The sequence below is a fragment of the Urocitellus parryii genome, chromosome 6 (assembly GCF_045843805.1).
Source record: "Urocitellus parryii isolate mUroPar1 chromosome 6, mUroPar1.hap1, whole genome shotgun sequence".
Classification (NCBI taxonomy): domain Eukaryota; kingdom Metazoa; phylum Chordata; class Mammalia; order Rodentia; family Sciuridae; genus Urocitellus; species Urocitellus parryii.
In genome coordinates, this window is record NC_135536.1 from 107,311,077 (window position 1) to 107,334,528 (window position 23,452).

General features: G+C 39.1%; 1 protein-coding gene across 5 annotated transcripts in view; it reads left to right on the forward strand.

Annotated features, from left to right (window-relative positions):
* The window catches only part of Tln2 (talin 2), a 411,357-nt gene that overhangs the window by 160,276 nt on the left and 227,629 nt on the right, over nucleotides 1-23,452 (forward strand). For 4 of the 5 annotated variants that reach the window (XM_077799669.1, XM_026384818.2, XM_026384826.2 and 1 more), the window contains one exon: nucleotides 10,690-10,765. The exons of the other annotated variant lie outside the window; for it this stretch is intronic. The gene's annotated coding sequence lies outside the window, so the exon portion shown is untranslated. The remainder of the gene's footprint in view (nucleotides 1-10,689; nucleotides 10,766-23,452) is intronic. 5 annotated transcript variants of the gene reach the window in all.

Here is a 23,452-nt window from a genome sequence, read left to right on the forward strand (position 1 = left end):
GTGACTTACTTTTAAGAAAGTGTACAGCAGGGAACAGAGAAAACAAGATACCTACAACTTTATTTGATAAATGTCAAATCTGTATCTTTTCATATTTAAAAATATTATTCTTATAGTCATTCTTAAGTCATATGATATGTGATTCTTGCTTCAAAATAACCTCCAGTGAGGTCCGGAGAAGAAATAAAAGGAGGTCTTGATGGAAGACTTGGTCAGGACTTGATCATTGCTGAGGCTGCTTGACGAGTACAGATGCTGCTCGGCCTCATGATGGGGTTTTGTGCTGATGAACCCATCCTAGGTTGAAAATGACATAAGCCACAAAAGCTTTTAATGCACCGAACCTACCAAATATCCTAGCTTAGCCTTGCCACCTTAAACACGCTCTTTGCTTATGTTAGCCTACAACTGGGCATCTGGAGAGAACATCATACTATATATCGCTAGCCTGGGAAAAGAAAATCCCACATTGGAACTACAGTTTCTACTGAATGCTTATGGCTTTTGCACTGTCATAGGTTCAAAAATTATAATTTGTATCTTGAATCAGGGACCCTCTGTGCATAGGGTTGCATTATAATAGTGCCTTTAGTTCATATGTATATGGCTTTTTAAACTAAGTTTTAGGTGCTTACATGGTGCATGAAGTTGAAAAGAATTCTGAAATCCCATCTCCCAAAGAAAACCACTATGAACTGAAAACATTAGTTTAAAACCATTTACTAGCTATTTCACAGTGCAAAAATGCCTTGAAGAGATATAGGAAGGTCAATCTGAATAGTGGGTGTGTTGTGCTCAGCCTGTGAGGGAGGCCCCTATGGCTGCATTTTTTTTTTTTTTTTGCATTATCAGTTTTAATCTGTAAAGGACTTCCTAATACTGCAAAGGCAGCTAAACAATGAGAAATAACATGTTGAGTATTTTCTTTTGCATGGGCTATAACAAAGATAAATCTAGAATAAGTATCTACAATCACATGTACATAACATTGTTTACCAAATTGAGAAATGTGAGTTACATCCATTTGCCATAATTGATTTGGTTTTAATCCACGGGAATACCCCATGGTAAAGATGGTGTGTGTATAACACATTGGGGGCAGCCTATGGCTGCATTTTACAGAGGAAGGAGGTGAACACACAGGACTCCAGCTGCACGTGTGCACATAGCCTGAGTGTGAGGGAGCAGGTTGCCCTGGTCTTAGGCACGGACCTGGTGCCAGGTAACTAAGTATACCTTCCCTGTCAGAGTCTTATGATGCTGTAGGTGAAATGGGTAAAAGAAAACACGACATAATTAATTGCTAAATTATGTGGGGGAACCTCTAAGACCCATGAAAATTCAGAGAACTCTAAGATTAGGGGAAACCATGGGGGACAGTAAGTTCTTAGAAAAGTGGGGATTTGGGATGTCAGATCATAGATGGGAGGGAGGAGACATAAGGCAAAGAATTCATTTTCATAGGATATGGAGAGGAGGATGAAGCTTCAATGACAGCAGTCCAATTTGCTGGGAGGTGTTTTGTTTTTGAATGAAATGGACCATAATGAATATGCAAAGAATCATTGGTCATGTGAGGAGAGAAGAGAGGTATTTAGTTTTTTGGAAAACATACCAGTTGGCAGTTTACGATGACCAGATTTCACAAGGGATCATAGGGCAGAGAAATTGCTTTTGAATTATAGAGTTTGAAGATTATAGTAACTGTTAATCATGACCAAATGGTGACAGGTTTGTTCTTATAAAAATCAAGTCCTGTTTCTACATTATATATACCTGAATATCTATTTGGTCCCGATTAGCCAAATCACTGTCTTCAAGGACTCCATATTCTTGTCTTTGTCATAGGTTGCCAGGGGACTGACAAAATTTCACAGTGCCCCTTGATTCTTTCTTCTGGTCAATTTTAGACTGTGGTATGTTGGCTCTCAGCACCCAGGAAACCAGGCTTTGAGGGCTGGGGGATTGGGTATTTGTGGGCATGCCCCTTCTTCCCCTTGCTGGGGACCTGGGATGTTTCATTACAGATGATGGGTTTCCATCAGTGTGGAAAAACAGATGATGTACCACTTGAGAAAGTTGGATTCATTCTTCATGCCCTTCAGTTGTATTGTGTCACTGTTGGAGCATGTCCAAGGTGCTAGTATGGAAGAGCCTTTGTGTTAAAGGTCAGGGTGGCAGTAAGAATGAGAGTTGGGGAGGGTCAATTCTAGCAGTGTGGAGCCAGCCTTGTGTGCACAGTCCCTGTTCCACCTAAGTGTGCCATACACGCAGGTGACCTCACCCCAGATCCTCCATTGATGCTCCCAGAGCAAGCCAGCTTGGGTCATTCTAGACCTTTTCCCAGTTTCTGTTCTGCATTGAGGAGGATCTCCAGACAGTGTTCCCCAGTCTCAGTGCCTGGGTGGTATGTGCAGTATCTCTCTCATTTAACCTTTACCCACTCCCCACCCCCCAGTTTTTTAAGGGCCTTAATTTTTTTAGAGCCATTTTAGGTTCAGAACAAAAATCAAGTAGAAAGGATTGAGAGTTCCCAAACAGTCTCTTTTGTTATCACATCCCACACTAAAGTGGTAAATTCATTACAACTGACGAACCTATATTAACATGTCATTATCACCTAAAATCCCTAGTTTACATTAGAGGTCACCCTTGATGTTGTACACTTTATGGATTTTTGACAAAAATATGATGACATGAATCCACCCTCATAATATCCTCCAGAAGAGATTAAACTACCCCAAGAGTCCTCTGTGCTCTCCTATAACCTCTTCCTTTCCCCAACCCCTGGCAACCACTGATCTATTTGCTGTCTCCCTACTGTTCCCTTTTCCAGAAGGTTATGACATTGGAATCATGCAATGTGTAGCCTTTTCAGATTGGCTTCTTTCAATTTTGTGTTTTTATGGCTTGATAGCTCTGCATAGTGATTTCTTTTTATCACTGATTAGTGATCCATTTATACATGTGCCTTTTTGTTCCTTTTACTTTTACCTCTCACTCTGCCTTCTTCAAAGAAATGCTCACGTAGTCGATGAACCACACTTCCCTACTTCTGTGCATCTGGTTCCACTGTTGATGCTCTGGAGAACTTCCTGTGCTCCCACAGGGTCCACATTGGAAGGAACAAGTGGCTGAGAATAACAGATGTCCTTTAGGGTTCAGGGATGGAATAGCTTATAGAGGGGAGTCTTTTTCCCATTGTTCAGTTGTTACACCTCAGATTAACTTTTCTCCACCCCCCCCCTTTGGAGATGGAGAACGCATAACTATGAAATGGCATATTTCCCCAATTGACAAAGTCCAACAGAAGAGAAGCTTATCCAAAGATATCAGGTTTGTAACAGGAGGGTCAATAATTGGTCAGTCTCCAGGAACAGGAGAAGAAGGGCTCTGGCTGGAGCCTTGAAGTAGCCTGGAGGATGATCATAGAATTTGGCCTCCTATTGCCTGCTGTATGTGTAAGCATATGTGCATACCCCTGACCCCATGTGAATCTGCTGCTCCACCCTAGCCTCTTGAGACTGTGCCATACCCAGTTTCTTGATTTATTAATATATAACACATATTTTTAAAATTCTTGAGACATTTATTAAGCACTAAATATGTGCTTAGAGTTATGTTCTGGACTGAGGATAGAAATGTTTGGAAAGCCATATTCTTGCCCTCTGAGAGCTTCTAGTCTAGTGGGCAATGCAAACACCTAAACAGATTATTCCAACATATTACTATAAGTGCAGAAGTTAAGATGTGGTAAACAAAGTTTCCCTGGAGCAGGTGGATCTCAACGTCCATTTGGGCATAGAAGAGTAGGCATTCCCCTATAGGGAAATGTAGCTAAGAGGGTACAGAGCACAAGGTGTGTGGGCTCATTGGTGTTGGAGCACAGACTTCCATGGCAGGATGGTAGCAGATGATCAAGTGGGCATTGGAGATGCTTGTAGCCTGGGGAGTTGGCCTTGATTTTGTAAGAAATGAAGACCCAACTCAAATGATCACCCTAGCCAATTCACTCTGGTGATGGCAGGGAGCTGGCAAGTCAGTGGAACTGGTAAGGTTGCTGCAATATACCAGGATGCAACCCAGCCAAAAGTTGGGGATTAAATAGGAGCCTCCTAACCCTTAAAGCTTTGAGGAATTAGAGGTGGAGACTGCCCTAGTTAATTTTCTGAATTAACAAGGAGGAAATTGATGCTATTTCTAATTTCCTGGCTTTTTCCTGTTCTGACCTCTCTAAAAAGAAAAATTGTTTTAAATTTTTCTAAAATACATTGCCAGATTTTAACATAGTGAATTAAGTTGAGCCAAAATATTTGTTTTTATTTGTTCACTTTGAAGGTATTGCAACATCTCAGAATTGACTGTTCAGAATATTAAGTGTAAATTAACAGTAAAGGTATTTCTTTTCTTTTTCTTGGAACTGGGAATAAAACCTAGGGGCACTTAACCACTGAACCACATACCCAGACTTTTTTATTTTTTATTTCAAGATAGAGTCTCTCTAAGTTGCTTAGGGCCTTGTTAAGTTGCTGAGGCTGGCTTTGAACTTGTGATCCTTCTGCCTCAGCCTATTGATCCACTGGGATTACAGGCATGCACCATTGTGCCTGGTTTACAGGATAGTTCTTGATACATGTATTCTGTGGGGTTTTTTTCCCCCAGAAAATTGATAATGAGAGCTTATTTTTGTAGAGTTGCCTCCTTTTAGAAGATAGGCATGTTTTTGCTTCCTTCCTCCAAAGAAGAGGGCCCGTTGCATAGCTCTGCTGAATTGAATTTCCTAGTCATTTAAATGTTAGCTAATTAGACGTTTTTTGGAAATAATTGACTGTAATAATGTACTGAATATGGTCTAGAGACAGTTTCTTCTAACCCAGAAGTCATAAAGAAAAATATTTCTCCTTTTTTTGTGTTGTTGTGGGAATTGCAAAGGATGAGAGAGTATGCTGGGAATAAACTGGGATAAACAGAATTTGAGAAATATGAAATTAGAATAAGCATTTCAAAGTTAAAATATAGAACTATAGAAGTTATATTTGGGCCAGTTAATAAAATGAGTGAATGATACATTTAGGAATAACTTATTCATTCATTGTATTCCTTTAATCAAATATTTGTGGAGCATCCTTGTATCCAGCACTGGGGATACAGCTCTGTCCTTATTCTCATGGAGTTTACCTTCTAATTATACATACTACTAGTTGATTTTTAAGTGTTTTTTTTAAATTTTTAAGAGGCGGGGACTATAAATTATATAGAACAATAAGGAAATCATGGCACCTCAGTATTCTATTATTGAAAGCACATAAAGATAGAGGGGAATATAGCAGCATAATCGTAGGCTTCTCTTGCCTGCCCGGAAAACACATGCTCTGCGCTACTTTGCATTGATATTTGCACCATTGACTGATCACTATAGGGATTGTGCTTAGTCCTTCAGTTGTTAGTGTGGTGGTGCTGAGTGAGTTTTTAACAATGATTTGCATAAAAGTATGAATTATAATATTTTAAGTGGTGCACAGGGCACTTGTCCCAAGATGCAGACCACAAAATAAAGGGATCTGTGTATGAGAAAGCTATGGTAGCAATTTACTCATAATCCACATTAGCACATCCAGAATGTTCTGCCTTAAGAAACTCTTTTTGCTTAACCAGCATTTATACTTCGAGTCCTTTTTGCAGGTAACTCTTCCTCCCACCATAGAGTTTGTTAGAATGTAATTTTTTAGAAGAATACAAAGAGATTTCTGGAGCTTTTCTATGGGTCTCTCTCTTTTCTCTTGATTCTGCAAAAGTCAAGACAGGACATGATTTCTCTCAAGGTTTGGATGAGGATTCTGCCTGCTTACTGCTCATTGAGGCTCTTTTGACCCCGGCCCAGCACTCAGTCTCTAGCTGGAAAGTGAGGGAGGGGCAGCCATGAGCAGAGAATTGGGCATCTCCCCTTGGAGTCAGATACATTCTGACCTAGCAAAGCTGGTCCAAGCTCATTGAGCTGCACTTTGAATAAGAGTATTCTGAAGGTTTCAGCAAAAGCAAATAAGACATGTTGTCAGTAATTGGTAGAAGCTGGAGTACGTTGGGAGAATTTTGTTTACAAATCTTCTCTTTTCTCTTTAGATCTTCCCATATCTATGTAGGGCTATTAAAGAACTCTTTGGTTTATTTCTTTGCTTCTGGGATTTTATGATTTTGAGTGATTAATAATAAATGTGTCAAACATAAGTGGTAACTCAAGCCAAGAGTATATTCTGCTGTCCTTAGCTAAATGTAGTGGATTTTCTTTGCTTTATTTGGTCTTGTCTTTTAAAACCAATTTTGTTAATTTGAGCTGATTTTTGTGCTCATGCAGATGGTACTGAGGTAATGTGTGGGTGCAGTTTTACATTGCTGACTGCCTTTTAATGAAATCTTACAATGAATGTATCTTGGTGGCTTGGGGTCTATGGAACATAGTGAGATTTCAGCCACGTATATCATGCAGGCTCTTCAGATGTAGTTCAACTTGGATCCACCTATCTGTGAGAATTAAGCCAAGACTGGAAAACAAAAGTCCATAAAACTCTCAAGGTGAAAGAGTGTCTTGTAATTTCATGTTATTTAGCATGTTTTTTTTCTTTAAAGCTGAGGTGATGATCTTAGGTATACCCTTTACCAAACACTTCCTGGATTCCAGGCATCCTGCTAGGAACGCCACCTGTCCTCTATCATTCATCCCCACAACATCAAAATAGCAAGGAATGATCATTTCTCCTCTGAAGATGAGAAAACTTTTTGTGTTGATTATTATTATTATTGGTACCAGGGATTGAATTCAGGGGCGCTTAGCTACCGACCACATCCTCAGCCCTTTTTAAATATTTTATTTAAAGATGGGGTCTGGCTGAATTACTTAGGGCCTCACTAAGTTGCTGAGACTGGCTTTGAACTTGTGATCCTCCTTCTCCTGCCTCAGCCTCCCAAGCCATTGGGATTACAAGTGTGCACCACCACACCTGGCCAGGCCAGCAAACTTGGATTCCAAAGGGTGTGCTTAAAATTCATGGAGCAGGTAAGAGGTGGTGTGGGATATAGGGGCAGTTACCACCTGTCCTGATATCCTGCTTGTTGGTGACTGGCACTTTAGGAAGTAGCTTTTGCTAACTTTAATCACATCTACCTGTGCTGCTTAAAATCCTCCAGCAAAGGTACAGTGGGGAGCTGCCATATGATCCAGAGAAGACTCCGTTAAGGCAAGTCCTTTAAATAGCAAGATCCTGCTTCAAGTTTCTATTTACTTGAAAAGATCTTATCCATGTTTAAAATAAGCCTTTTAGGACAAGGGGTGTAGCTCAGTGGTAGAGTGCTTGCTTCACATGTGCAAAGCCCTGAGTTCAATCCCTACACTGCAAAAAAAAAAAAAAAAAAAAACAGACAAGCATTTAAAATAGATAAGTGTGGCCTACATGGAGACATAGCTCATCTCAGCATTCTCTAGGGACCTTGTTAGGATCAGGCAATGAACAATGAGTTTCTGCTGCAAGCTGTTTCCATCAATGCTCCTGCGGAGCTGGAGCTCAAACAAACTCTGGGGCTATTGAATGTTGCTGTATGATCTCCTTTAATCCTCACAGCAGCCCCTTTGGTTTGCATTATTACAGAGAAGGAAACTGAGGCACGGAGAGGTTAAGCACACAGAGGCCAAATATAGTAAATGATCAAACTCAGATTTGCACCTTACCCTTAACATTATGCTATTGTCATTCCTAAGTGCAGTATTTTGTGCCATAAATCCTAGCTCATCTCGTCCCAGCTATAGACTTGCTTGGCACTGAGGAGAACAGAAGCCATGGGTTGCTGGCATGGGTTGCTCCTGGGTTTGTTTGAGTTGTGCCCTGGAGTCACAAATACTCAGTATAAGTGTCATGATTGCTCATGTCTGAAATTGGATCATGGTTCTTATCCTTTGTCTATCTTCTAGGGAACTTTTCTTGGGGAGAGGGAGTCACCAGCAGATGAAGGGGGTTAATTAGATTTGTGCTTTACATCCTGTACACCCATAAAGGGATTTGTACATCTATCAGGAATTATGGCTTTGTAGCCAGGTTTGTAATTATGATATTATGTGGATGTATGTATTATATGGAACTCATGAACCTTTAAAAATAAGGCATTGAGAAGAATAAATTTCTTTGCTGAAGATAAAGTGAACCTAATGGGCTCATTATGGTAATACATTTATGTATTTTATAATCTCAATAGAAAAAATCTTTTCATGTATAAATATAATTCAATAAAAATAAATCTGTGAAGTGGTTTTGTGTACTATAATAGAGAATGTTTTAAGCATAGGAATGGCCCATCTGGTCAATTATGTCTCCTTTGTTTTTATTCTCATATAAATAGTCTCTTAATCAATTCCCTTGTTAGTCAAACATGATTACCTGCCTTGGAAATAGGGTTTTTGGTGTCCCCACCCCCTTTTCTATACTAGCTTTGAGCTTCTTGCTTCTGTCACTTTAGCTGTCAGTCAAAAACATTAGTTGAATTGGGTACCATAAATCTACATTCGTACACTTACAAGATTTATTTGTTTTCAAATATAATGGGATGACTGAGGAAATGGAAAATAGAGAAGCATGGTACCAGGTGAGATTCTTTTGGTCATAGGTAAGATTCTGTTAGCCTAAGTGAGAAAGAAGATGGATTTACAATAAAAGGATACAGAAATGTTGGAACTTAAGGGTGGGAATGAAGTAGCCCTGAGGAGTGAAGGGGAGCTGGAGGTGAGAAAGTGAACCCCCCAATTGGTGTTCACTGCAATATATAGGTGTCATGACTCTTGGTAAGACAAAGGGGAAGGAAGATTAATGGAAGGTAGAAATGTTATTACTTAATTCTTGAGCACAGATTTACAAAGTTTATTCTTTAGGAAAGTAATTCATGCTCTTTACTTGAAATTCAAGCAGTATAAGTACAAATCATCTAAAATTCTGATAAGTAGGATTTCTATTTTGATAAACATTCTTCTAGACATGTCTGGACATTCAGGATACCCCGCTTCTTTCATGCATATGCATGCCCATCGTGCGCATGTGAGTGTGTGAACACACACAGAATTATAGTGTACATAGTCATTACGTATTTGTTCACTAAAAATTATATCATGGTTGTCTTTTCATATCAATAAAAAGATTTCCATCAGTACTTGCAATGTTTATAGTTTACTTAGCATAGCTCCTATTTGCAGGCCTTTTTTGGTGTTTACGTTTTTCTTTCTGTAACAGTAACTTGCATATCCACCTTTCTCCGCACATGTTTATCTCCTTTAGATTTGTGAAGAATCTTTTAGTACAGGATCAAATGTATGCCATTTTACATGCTGACCTAGTTGTCCAAGTGCCTAGAGAGTGACTTTCCTAATTCATATTCTCACCATGAAGGTATCCATGACATTGGACATTTATCATCAGTCATTGGCATCTTTAATAACCTGATAGGTAAAAAATAAGATTTGAATCTTCTAACATTGTTTTTCTTCAGTGTTACTTGATATCTTTTCATATCTTCATTGCTATTCGATTTCTTATGACTCTTAAAGTTTTTAAATTTCCTTTGTCCGTTTTGAGAGGAAGATTAATTTCTTTACTAATTTTAAGGTAGTTTAGCAAAGAGAGATAAGCAACCTTTTATTCCTCACATGTAACTACTCACTACTTTTCCTAGTTTCTTTATCCTTTTATGAAAGTTTCAATTAAAAAAAATCTTTAATTTAAAGAATGTAGCCAGCCAATATTTCAATCTTTTATAGTTTTAGATTTTGGTGTTATGCTTAAAAGCCTTTTTTATGCCTATATTACAATACCTCATAATAATTCAAGTACATATTCTTCTAGTCCTCATTTGATTCTATTTTGAGTTTATTTTTTTCACAAGTAGAAAGGGACAGACTCAAATTTTCCCTCTCTCTTAAAAGCTACCCAACATCACTTATTCACAATTCTTTCGTACCTGCCCAGATTTGATTACATGTACTTGGGTCTGTTTCCTATGAATACTCTGGATGTTTATATAAATGTTCTCACTCAGAGTCCTGTTTGTTAACTATGGCTGGGTTGTTTTGTTGATTTGCACACTTGATTCTGAGGTGTTTCTCTGCTTCAAATTGGATTTTCATGGAGTAGGTTGTCAAACAGTGTGTTCCCAGTGCCTCAGAACTGGGGAGGACACGGGAACAGCTGGAGCCAGAAGGGGCTGTTCCACAGACGTGTTGGAGGAACTGAGTAGGGAAAAGTGAACAAAACCAGAAGAGCTCATGCAAACAAATTTAAAAACAATGAGAGTGCAGGGCCTGAGATTGTTAATATGGTGAGAAGGTGCAGGAAGGGGAATATATATATTTAGCTTTTGTTTAAATTCAAGTCATAAAGCCTTCTTACCACAAGGAAGAAGGAAAAAAAAGTGTTCTTGCCTCTTTGCCAACAGTAACATAATTTTGGTCTTCGAAATAAGTGTCTTGGGACCTCAATTCCCTGTTGGTACAGCAAATTCCCAGTCCATGTGTTGTGGCGGAAATTCATTATTTCCTGAGTTATTTCCTTTCATGCTTAGTGTGGAGGAAATGACCAAATGTATAGATTGAGGTCCCAACCCCCCAAGCCTGATGTCTGCAGCATTACTTGATTCTGATGACTTTGATTATTGTTTCAGGTATTGCTGCTGAAGGCTTCTCGTCTGCTTCAGGGTATCTTCAGGGAAATCAACTCTACATAAACTAAGAATTTAGGTGAGTCTTTAAAAACCAAACCAATCAAAAACCTTGCCAATTGTCCATCTGCGGTGTGTTGGTGTAGTTTTCTAAAGTGTCACAGTCTTGTCTCTTAATTTGTCTGGTGATATTCAGCATGGGTCTGTGTAGCAGGTGTGCGGAGTGTCTGGGTTTTAGTCCCCTTGCTGTTTTATTTTTCCACCTTGTGGGGGGCCATGCTAAGAGCCTGGAAGACAGGGTGAGTAGTTGGCTTTTTACCTTATCAGACTTCACTGCAGGAATCCTCATTCATTGTGTTTGCTTCATAGATCTTTTCTTTCTTTTTTTTTTTTTTTTTGGCAGGGGAGGGGTGGATAGGAAGTGTATGTAAGGAACTAATGTAGAAACTTCAGCCATTTGAATTGCAATGGTAGTCCCTGGAGACTCCAGGATTGGGGGTGTTGGGTCTGGCATGGGAGGAAGTAGCTGCAGTCCTTTAGTTTGGTTTCCCCATGGCTGTCCTGAGTGGGACCACATGATCCCAAATGGTGTGTATGAAATATTCTGGGCTAAGAGGCAGGTGGCTCTTCTGCAGATCCTGTGTGTGCCAGAGTTGAATTCTATAAGGTAAAAGGCATGGTTTATTCTCCTACTCTCAGTAACTGTGTCATAGCATGCTCAGAGGCATCAGTTCTGTTTCTGCCCAGCTTGGAAATGTTGCTTAATCTCTGCTGCTTTCCTGTTCTTCATCTGTAAAATTTGTAGGTTTTCTTAGCCTAATTATTTCCATGCTTATAGATTTTGTGGGATAGGGAAAACACATCAGGACCAATTTTTAATATATATTTTGGCTGAATATAAACAAGGTTGATGATTGTTAAAGCTCACTGAGTGTGTGGGAGTTAACTGTATATTTGTATGCTGTTCTATTTTGTGTTGGTATTTTTCTTTTTGTGATTTCTTTTTTAAAAAATATTTATTTTTTTAGGTGTAGATGGAAACAACACAATACCTTTATTTTTATGTGGTGCTGAGGATCGAACCCTGCCCATGCTAGGGTTCTACCCCAGCAGTGATTTCTTTTCTACTCTTTTTATTGGTGTGTTATAGTTACATAGTTACAATAGTAAGAATTGTTGTTACATATTCATATGTGCATATAATATAATGGCATAATTTGGTCAATTTTATTCCCCAGGACCTCCCCTTTTCCTCTCCTCCTTCCGCCGGTCCCCTTCCTCTCCTCAACTATTCTCCTTCCTATTTTCATGAGATCTCCCTGACCTTTTCTTTTCCCTTTTTCTCTGCATTTTCCACATATGACAGAAAACATATGACTTTTGACTTTCTGAGTTTGGCTTACTTCACTAGGCATGATGTTTTCTACTTCTATCCATTTACCAGTGAATAACATAATTTCATCCTCCTTTATGGCCAAATAAAACTTCATTGTGTGTATATACCTCATTTTCTTTATCCATTCATCCATTGACAGACCCCTAGGCTGGTTCCATAATTTGGATATTGTTATTGTGCTGCTATAAACATGAATATGCATTTATTGATATAGTATGATAACTTTAATTCTTCAGGATAAATTTCAAGGAGTGGTACAACTGAGTCATATGGTGGTTCCATTCCTAGTGTTAGATATGAAGTGTCCCCCAAAAGGTCATGCATGAAACAATGCAAGAATTTTCAGAGGTGAATTGATTATGAGAGGTGTAACCTAATCTGTGGATTAGGATTAAGTGGACGTAACTGTAGGCAGGTGGGATGTGGCTGGAGGAAAGAGATCACTGGGGGTGTGCCTTGGGGTTTGCATATTGTCCCCAATGAGTAGTGGTCCCTCTGCTTCCTGGTGGCCATATCCTGAGCTGCTTTCATCTGCCTCATCCCTCTGCCATGATGTTCTGTCTTACCTCTGGCCCAGAGCAATGGAGTTAGCTGTCTGTGGATGGAGATCCTCTGAAACTGAGAGCCAAAATAAACTTTTCCTCCTCTAATTGTTCTTGTCAGGTCTTTTGGTCATAGTGCTGAAAAAGTTAACTGAAACACCTAGTCTTTTGAGGGAACTCCATACTGATTTCCATAATGATCAAGCTAATTTACAATCCCATCAATAGTGTAAATGTGCTCTTTTCTCTCTACATTCTCTCCAGCATTTATTGTTATTTGTGTTCTTTTTATAAAAAAATATTTTTTAGTTTTGATGGACCTTTATTTTATTTATTTGTATGTGGTGCTGAGAATCGAACCCAGTACTTCCCACATGCTAGGCAAGCACACTACCACTTAGCCACGAACCCAGCCCCTGTTATTTGTATTCTTAATGGCTGCTTTTCTAATTGATATAAGATGAAATCTCAGTGTAGTTTTGATTTCATTTACCTAATGCTAAAGATGTTGAGCATTTTTTTTTCATGTATCTGTTGGCCATTTGTCTTCTTGATTTTGAGAATTGCCTGTTTAGTTCATTTGTTCATTCATTGATTGGATTAATTTTTCTTTTTTTGATGGCAAGTTTTTTGAGTTCTTTATATATTTTGGATATCAATCTTACATCAGAAAAGTAGCTAGGAAACACATTCTTCTGTTCTGCAGGCTTTCTCTTCACACTCTTAATTGTTTGTTTTGCTGTGCCAAAGCTTTTTAAATTTGATGCCTTCCCATTTATTAATTTTGGGTTTTATTTCCTGAGCTTTAGGAGTCCTATTAAGGAAGTCATTTCCTGCAATTGTGTGTTCGAGTGTTGGCCCTACATTTTCTTCTAGCAGTTGCAAAGTATCTGGTCCAATTCCTAGGTCTTCAATGCATTTTAAGTTGATGTTTGTACAGGGTGAGAGTTGGGGATCTAGTTTCATTCTTCTACATATGGATGGATATAAAGTTTTGCCAGCACCATTTGTTAAAAAGTCTGTCTTTTCTTTAACACGGTTTTGGTGCCTTTGTCAAGGATTGGATAACTTCATATATGTGGGTTTGTCTTTGTGTCTTCTGTTCTGTTGGTCTATGTGCCTGGTTTTATGCCAGTACTATGCAGTTTTTGTTACTGTAGCTCTTTAGTATAATTTGAAGTTAGGCATTATGATGCCTCCAGCTTTGCTGATTTGGCTTAGAATTCCTTTGGCTATTCTGGATCTTTTATTCTTCCAAATGAATTTTAGGTCTTAGAATTTTTGTAATAAAGGATTTATTTTCACAAAATAACTACTATCTACCAACATAATTCCACAAAAGAACTATTTTGATACTAAAAGAATAGGAATGCCACACATTTGTGTTTCACTTGTGCATATTTAGCACTACAAAAAGCACTAGTATTTTTTCACCTTTTCCTTGTTTCTCTGCAGAACAGTGACTGTTAGCCATGGACTTGGCAGCATGAGTCCATCGACTAGTATTCAGAAAATATTGGGGATATGACTGCTAAAGGCTCTTCTTCTGAAACTGTGTCATTCGTCCCCAAAAGGAAATAAATATACCTTACTCACACCTTGTCAATTTCAGACATCTAAAAGAGGTCCACAATCAAAGAAAAGACTGTTTTCTTGGGAACCTAAAGTAAAAATGAGTTACACTGCAGCCTATGTGAAAATGAAAACAGTGTTTTAGTAGTCTGATAAAGGTGTACAGATCGTGCCTTCCCACAGTCGTGGGGCAGCATCTGGCCAGGTGGTACTTGATGCATAAACATCTGCCTGGGGTAGGGGCGCATATGCTAAGAGCTGGGGAGAGGTGAGCTGAATGCTAGACTCAAGGGAGACCTGTGCCAACCCCAAGTATGAGGAGTTCAAGTATGGACAGAGGTCAAGGTGCATAGCCAAGAGCTCTGAGCTAAGAGTAATGGATCAGAAGACCCCTGGACAATAAGGGGTTTTCCTCCTGGAGGACCATGTGGGGCACCTAGTGTAGATGTTGCCCTTTGAGGACCCATAGAGGGTGCTGGGTGGCCCAGCTTGGCTAAAGAGCCTGGGATAGAGTGGGCAGGAAGGTTACCCATCTATGCCATTCCCAAGATTTCAGATCTGAAAGGAGCTTTCGAGGTGGCATTATGTGCCCTGGTCTGTAGAGAATGGAATGCTATTGCTTGGAGTTTGCTCTCCTTGGGGTGTGGGGATGTGTGTGAGGTAGGTGGAAGGCAGAGTGAATAATGGCCTGAATTATTAGAACAGAAAGATATTGTGAGGGAGGAGCAACACCACCCCCCACTGCAGGAGGTGTGCACAGTCCTTGCTTCTCCTGGAAGTCCTGAGAAGTTCCATGTGTTCTGCTTGGATTGGAACATGGTGGTTCAGGCCTTTGGAACTCCTCCCCCAGTGAATTTCCGGCTTATGTTTGTGTTAACATTCATATTTTCTGGGAAACTTAAATTAAATTGGACAGCCTTACCTGGTTGCTTTCTGTTTTGTCACCACAGACCTTGGTTTATTGTCTGATTGGTATGCTTCAGGTGATTTCTCCACCCTGGGAATATTTATTCACTGCCCTTGTAGGAAAAATTTATATCAAACCACAGCAGCAGAAGCATTTGTCTTAAATGTGTAGGAATGTGAGATATTACTTGAAATCTTGATATTTCTGAAAGTGTATAAAGTTATGAATAAATGCTGGCAGGGGCTTTTATTTTGACATAAACCAGAGGAAGGAGAATTGCTTTAAGGGATCTGGACTAGCCCAAGTCTGAATAAAATTTAATGAATGAACAATGTAACCAATCAATCATGTTGTGGAGCCTTTCAGAAGGCTAGAACATTCTGGTCAAGATCTTATAGGGATGAGCTATTAAGATTTTGAGACAGCCATGCTTTACAGAAATAAATGTGATGTTTTAAAATGTTACATGCATGCAAGAATTTGTGCATGAGCATGTGTGAGGAGGAGAGACTGATAGATGGGGTGGGGGAATGACAAATGACTTGTTTAGTATTTTACTTAATGGCTCGTGATATATTCCTGCTTTGAGAATAAATCCAATATTCTGAACTTAACTCTGTGTTCCCTGCAGCCTTATAAGAAAAATATTTTAAAATCTATTTCAAATGAAAACCCATTGTTTTTAGCTCTCTGGGAATTTTTAATTCCCATTGCTGGTGAGAGGAAGGTACTGAATCTGTAAAATTCAAAGCAGGATCTATGTAGGTCTTTCATTCGATACCAGTTAAGGGTTATGACGTCAGTAGAGATAAGTTGTTCCTGTGCTTCCTTTTCCTCATTAAAAATGTAATCTGCTGTGCTCTTTTGTCTTCCTGCCACCCTCCATTAGTCTGTTTCTTTGGCATGCTCTTCTCCTTGACTGTAGGCACCCTCACATCTCCAGCCCTCCTGCTTGCACACTCCCTGAGCCACTGAGAGTCCTAATTAGCATTGTCTTGTTGATCAGGATTCCTGTGGACCTGCTCTGAGGCCCTTACTCTATGGTCTATGCCTACTAGATGTTTTGGCACAGTGTTTCATAATTGGAGTCACTAATCCACTATGTAACAGAATGTGCTGTTTCCTTGAGCTTTTTGGCTAATTATGTTCATCAGTTAATTTCTTTCTTGTCTTTTTAAAAATTTGTTTTTGGTACTGGGAATGGAACCCAAGGGCGCTTTACACTGAACCACATCCCCAACCCCTTTTGTTATTTTTTTATTTTTAAGCCAGGGTCTCGCAAGTTGCTTAGGGCCGAGGCTGGCTTTGAACTTGTGATCCTCCCGTGTCATCCTCAGGAGCTGCTGGGATTATAGGTGTGTGCCACTATCCCCCACAGTTAATTTCTTTCAAAGTTAAAAATCCTACTGGAGAATTCAGCAAGGACGGATGAAAAGAGTGAAGAGACAACTTACAGAAAAGGAGAAAAGATTTGCAACCTGTACATCTGATTAAAAAATGGGCAAAAGATTTGAATAGACATTTCTCCAAAGAAGACATACAATTGACCAACAGGTATATGAAAAAATACTTAGAATCATTAATAATCAGAGAAATGCAGATTAAAACTATGAGATAACTCACATCTGTTAGAATAACTGTTATCAAAAAGATGAAAGATAAAAAATGTTGGAGAATGCGGAGAAAAGGAAGCTTTTGCAAGGGGGAATGTAAATAGTATAGACATCATAGAAAATGGTATGGAGACTCCTTACACACACACACACACACACACACACATACACAAACATACACACACATACACAAGACTATGTAATCCAACAACCTTACTTCTGGGTTTGTATGCAAAGTAAATGAAATGTCAGAGATATCAGCATGTCAATTCCAACAGCATTCACAATAGCTAAGAAATGGGTGTGTGCTCATGAAAGAGTGGATGGGTAAAGAAAATGGGGTATGTGTGCAGAATAGAATTCTATTTGGCCTTAAGAAGGAAAGCCTGTCTTTGCAACAACACAGAAGAATCTAGAGAATACTATGTTAAATGAAATAAGACAGGCACAGAAAGACAGATTCTGCCTGGTTCTACTTATGTGTGGAATCTAAAATAGTTGAAGTATGGAGTAGAAGTGGAGAGTTGAATGGTGGTTACCAGGAGCTGGGAAATATTAGTCTAAGGATACAAAATTTCAGTTTGGTAGGAAGAATAAATTCAAGAGGTCATTCTACAATGCAATATTATTAACACTGTTAATAATATATTCTTGAGAATTGCAAAGGGAATAGATTCTACCAGAAAAAAAAAAAAGTATGTGAGAGAATACATGTTAATTAGCTTAATTTAACTCTTTAACTATATATATATGTGTGATCCTCCCGTGTCATCCTCAGGAGCTGCTGGGATTATAGGTGTGTGCCACTATATGTTTTATTTATATATCTATATCTGTATCTATCTATCTCTCTCTCTCTATATATAAAATTTTATATACATATAAAATTTTAAAAACAACATGTTTTAAACAATAAATAATATATTATTTTTGTCAATCAAAATCAATAAATTTCAAAATGTAATTGAAAAATATAAATCCAAGTGTGGCATGCAAATGGCTAAAAATAGGAAGCATTTCAGAAAAGCTTATAATGTAAAGTGATAGTGTCTCACCTTATCTCTTCTCTCCTTTGGTCTTGCTTCTCCGAAGTAACCACTTCTTCTTTGAATTTTTTTTTCATGTGTGATTTCCACGTGTAAACATATTATGCTTGCAGCACTGTTTCTCACTTTATCAGTGTTAAAGTCTGTGTCTCGGTAGCTTGTGATGGCTTATGATCTCACTCATCCCATCCCTATCTCTTCCTCCCTGTGGCCAAGTCATGCTTCAGGCCTTCCACTGCCTCTCTGTCTACCCTCAGCCTCCGATTCTTGTCTTCTCTCCTAGACACTATTTCTTATTTATATCAACACACCCCTACCCCACCTCTGAATATCAGGCCATTCTACCCTTAATTTTATATTCTCAGAGTTTGTATTACCTATGTGTATTCTGTTTTTTAATCTCAGTAAAGGCTTGAATGACTTATCTGTAGATTCTGAGTGTTTAAAACCAAAAAGCAGAGTTTGTTACAATTAAGTAGATGCTGTTCCCCTTGGAACCTCATTGGGTGGTAGAAATCTATTCCTTCCCCTCTGAGCCTGATGTCCTTACGCCTTTGCCCTGAATGAAGCCCATGTTTAGTGTGTTTTATTTACACTGTGTTAACACTCTTGAATGCAGCAAGTTCTTTAGACTCTCTGCCATCCATTTCTTCTTCTAGGAATTGGCTTTGTTTTTGGAGGTCTTGTTCCCACAGCCCTGCATTCTGAGTTTGGGTGGTTTTACCTTTATGTATACTGCTCATCTCTAAATGCTGGTGTGGAATCTAAAATAGTTGAAGTATAGAGTAGAAAGTGAGAGTTGAATAGTGGTTACTAGGGTCTGGGAAAGAAAAACTTATCACTATTATTAGAAAAATGGCTCTGGTGTTTGAAGGGGAACAGTAGCATGATCTTTAAAACCTGCCATCATTTATCAAGGACCTGATGTGTTAGGCACCTAGGTCCCTGAGGCCCACTATCTCTTGAAATCCTCTCACCAGCCCTGTAGTACAAATGTTATCACTGATTTTGCCCATAAAGAGAGACTGGACTCTGGATGAGCCCTTTCCAAGAACCCCCAGTGGGAAGTGCATCTTAGACCTTAGGGCAGGCAGAGGCATGATGTCTAGCTGTGCTTTCATAGATGGGAAGACTTCCCTATCTCTGGCATGTCTTACTCACTTTTTTCCCCCAGGAAAGAGTCAGTTCTGCCTAATTCCCAGCCTCATCCTTGTTACAGGGTGCCTGGTGGCCAAGAGCTCATTACAAATAAATCTCCTGTGATGGGAATTGCGAATAGCCATCTCCATTCAATATTCTCTTGGTGAATCTCAGGTGGGAAGTAGGACCTCTTACTCATTCCTGATGGTGAATGGGAAAAAATGATTTATCACAGGTTGTTATTGCATCGAGTATTTTCTTACAGCTCAAGTGTATGTGTATGAGGCAAGTACATTTGATTCTTTTATGGTATATTTTGTGGTGGTTTTGAAAGAAAGATTGGAAAGACAATTGTTAAATCTTTCATTTTGTCTTATGAATGCAGTGATCTAAATAACTCTTTTTGTCTAATTTTATTTGGTCAGTTGTCTTCTGTGGCAGTGTTCAAATGGGTGGTCATCCACGGCTAGAGTAGCCAAAGTCCACCCCTCTGTTTCTGCACAGGGTTCAACACAGTCAGAGGCAGAGGCTAGTGCACTACCACACTGTAAATTTCTCCCACCACTCCCTCCACCGTTATACTTAGATCAAGGTGGCAGTGTAAAGATGTGCTGCCTTTGTGCAGTAATACTTGTTTTCCAAACACCTTGACTTGTTATGTTTATGACCCCAAATAAATACTGAATAAAAAGGAGAATCTTTAGATCCAGGCCTCCTTCAATCATGCAAGAGAAATATGGTCTCAGTGAAGCCAAGTCCAGTCTATTTGTATGGGTTGGGATTGGTCTTGCTTCAGCGATGGCCAAAGGAGATGTCCCACATTTCAATTTGGTTGTGGTCAGCAGTCCACGGTTTTCGTTGTATCAACTTGCAGCAATCCCATTCTGACTTGCAACTTCTGCTATTTCCATCCATCAACTGTAAGGATATGGTAGAGTGCTAAGCAAATGGAGTTGTGATCTGATGAGACCTTTTTGGTTACATTATGTAAACATCAGCCACATACACAAGACTTATTCCAGGAAAGGAAGATAGCAGTGTGTCACAGTCAAGCAGATTCAGTGCCCTAAATGAGGAAAGAAATAAAAATTGGCAGTGGAAGATAACAAAATGTTGTTTTATTTTGTTTTCATCTCCAAGTGAAGATACGTAGGTCCAGTGAAACAGGGAAAAAAGCAATTTAGAGGGACAAGTCTACTTGGACCATCCATGTTTAAAGGAGCCCTTCGTTTTACACTGTACCAGCTTTCTTAAATCTAGCCTTGAGATTTTCTAGGCTTTCAGCCATCTGGGGACATCCTGACTCTTTACCAAGAGAAGGAGATAAATGAAGTCTTTAAAGTATTTTTTATTACTCAATCCTAAATATTGTTCTAATACATTATATTTTCCTCAGTTTGCTTACCTCTGAAGAATGAAAAATGACTCAGTGTCCCTGCCGGACATCTGGCTCCATACACCTAGATTGTCCACGATGGTCAGTTGGATGTAGGCTCAGGGACCAGCTGTAAAACTGAGGGTGAGACATTGGTCTCTTTCTCTGTTGACTATACTTCCCAGAAGCTTGGGTTCAGAGGAAGCAGATTCAATGCCCTAAATGAGGAAGGAAATAAAAATTGGCAGTGGAAGATTCAATGACATTGATGTTGTTCTATTTTGTTTATATCTCCAGAAACACTGCAGTGCAAAGGGATCTTTGCAAGAGGCAAATGAGCAGAAAGATCAGAGGCAGTAGGGAGTATTTCTAGTATGTTATAGTAGGTTTCTTTCATTTTCCACATTTTTTATTGGTGCAATATAGTTGTATATAATGGTGGGATTTGTTGTTACATATTTGAACAAACGTTGTTACATATTTGTACAATATGACAATATAATTTGGCCGATGTCATTCCCCAGTATTTCTTCTTTCCTTTCTTTCCTCCCCCACCCCCATCCCTCTCCTCATTCTACTTATCTCCCTTCAATTTTCATAGATCAACCCTCCACCTTTCTTTTCCTTTTTCCTCTCTAACTTCAACTTAGGAGAGAAAGCACATGACTGTTGACCCTCTGAGTTCGACTTATTTTGCTTAACAGAATATTCTCAAGTTCTATCCATTTTCATGCAAATGGCATAATTTCATTCTTCTTCATGACTGAATAAACCTTCATTATATAGATATAGATAGATATAAATATCTCACATTTTTTTTAATCTATTCATCCCTTGATGGACATCCAGGATGGTTCCATAGTTTGGCTAATGTGTATTGTGCTGCTATAAACATGGGTATACATGTATTGCTGTAGTATGGTGACTTTTTAATTCTTTATGATAAATACCAAGCTGTGAAATAGCCGTGTCATGTGGTGGTTCCATGCCTAGTCTTTTGAAGAACTTCTGTACTGATTTCCATAGTATTTGTGCCAATTTATAATCCCACCAACCACGTAAAAATGGAGTAGATTTGCAAGAGAAAGAAGACTAGGTGTCTTGATTATTTGGTGTGAGTTTTTTTTGCTTAAAGCTGAAATGACTGCAAACCATAGTACATTAAACAACAAAGAAGTTCATTTTTCTGTCACCTAGAATAGAGTACTGAGGTGAGCCGTTCAGGAATGGTAGAGTGGCTCTGGGAGATTGGAGCAGGACTTATTCCAAGATAAGGAAGATAGCAGTGTGGCACAGTCAGACATTGGGGATAAACTTCTAAACTCAGAACACAAGGCAAAAGTTCCTCATAATTCAAGTTGTTCTTGAGCATTCCTTAGGAAGATGCACATGAAGAACCAATATTCTGTCTCCTGGTTAGTTGAAGACAGCAGACTTTTCTTCCAGGGTTAGAAAGCTTGCTGCTCATCATCACCTCTTGTGTTTAAGGGCCATGTTGTAAACAGTAGACTCACTCTCAGCATCAAGAGGGACCCCAAGAAGCAAACCCAGAAAACTATTAATTCTTCCCTTCCCTTCCATGCTTGCTCTGAGGCTTGCATGATTACTGAGAAGAATGGAGTGGAATTGCTTGCCAGATTTATTTATGCATACTTTTTTTTTGGAGAGAGAGAGAGAGAGATTTTTTAATATTTATTTTTTAGTTTTCGGTGGACAACACAACATCTTTATTTTTATGTGGTGCTGAGGATCGAACTCAGCGCCCCGCGCATGCCAGGCGAGCATGCTACTGCTTGAGCCACATCCCCAGCCCCTTATGCATACTTTTTTAATGGAAACTTTTAAGTGTACTCAAATGTGAAGAGAATTATGTAGTGGACTGTGTGTTTATCACCCAGTTTCAATGGTAATTAATTCTTAGCCCGCCTTATTTTATCTATACCTTTCTCTCTACCCACTCAGTATTTTGAAGAATATCTTTATTATCTTATTAGTTTCTGACAGTGTATCAGTGTATGAGTCTGAGATAGGACTTAAGGTATTCTAGATAAGGTTTTTTTTTAATCACCTCTAAAACGTAAAGATTATCAACGTTTCCCTAATATCAGGTGAACATTGAATTTTTTTTCAGTTGTCACATAATTTTTTTTTACTTTTTTAAAACTCAGGATTCAAATAAGGTTTATCCACTGCAATTAGTTCCTATGTCTCTTGGCAATGTCTTGGCTGGGCACAAGATCACGAGCCACTCACACCTTGTAGATTCAAACAGCAATTCTTTATTTTTTTATTTTTATTTATTTATTTTTATTGGTTGTTCACAACATTACAAAGCTCTTGACATATCATATTTCATACATTAGATTGAAGTGGGTTGCCGGCCTTCAACAAACACGTTCTGGGGAAATCCCAGTTCTGCCCGCACAATTCACGTCCCAAATCTTTCTCAATTCCACGAGAACTCAAGGGGAACTCAGGCAGTAGGAATGCCCTATTCCCAGTAGCAATAGACTTAAACCTGGAACTTCCCTAAAAGCACATTGTCTTAAACCGGGAACGCCTTAAACTTGTCTTAAACCAGAACGCCCTAAACCCAAGGAGCAGGATACTTCCTCAAACCTGCAGGATACACCTTAAACCTGGATCCACCCTCGTCCTTGAGCAGGGTCACCTTTCTCAAACACACATGCAAGGTCACAGCGGATTTCCAAGGCAAGTCCATTTAACATGGCGTACGCTGGCAAGGAAATTTCGATGCGTCATTCCTACTTGGCAATGGCCCTCAGCAGTCTCTAATATCCTTTCAATCTATAGATTCTTTTTCCCACTTCCCCCCTCTCCACCTTTAGATTTGTGTGTTCAAGAAATCAGGTTGTTTATCCTTCAGAGCAGAAATTCTCAAAGACTATTCTTCCTCATCTAGGGATGAATGGTGATATCTAGAGACATTTTTGGTTGTCACAACTGGGGCAGGAGTGCTACTGGCATCTATTAGATAGAGGCCAGTGGTGCTGCCAAATGCCCTATGGTGCACAACTCAGCTGCACATGACAGAGAATTATTTTGCTCAAAATATCAATAGTGCTGGGGTTGAGAAAACTTCTCAAGTTTTCCACAGTCTTGATTTTGTGATTGCTTCTTCCTTGTGCTATTTAGCATGTCCCTCTGTTCCTTG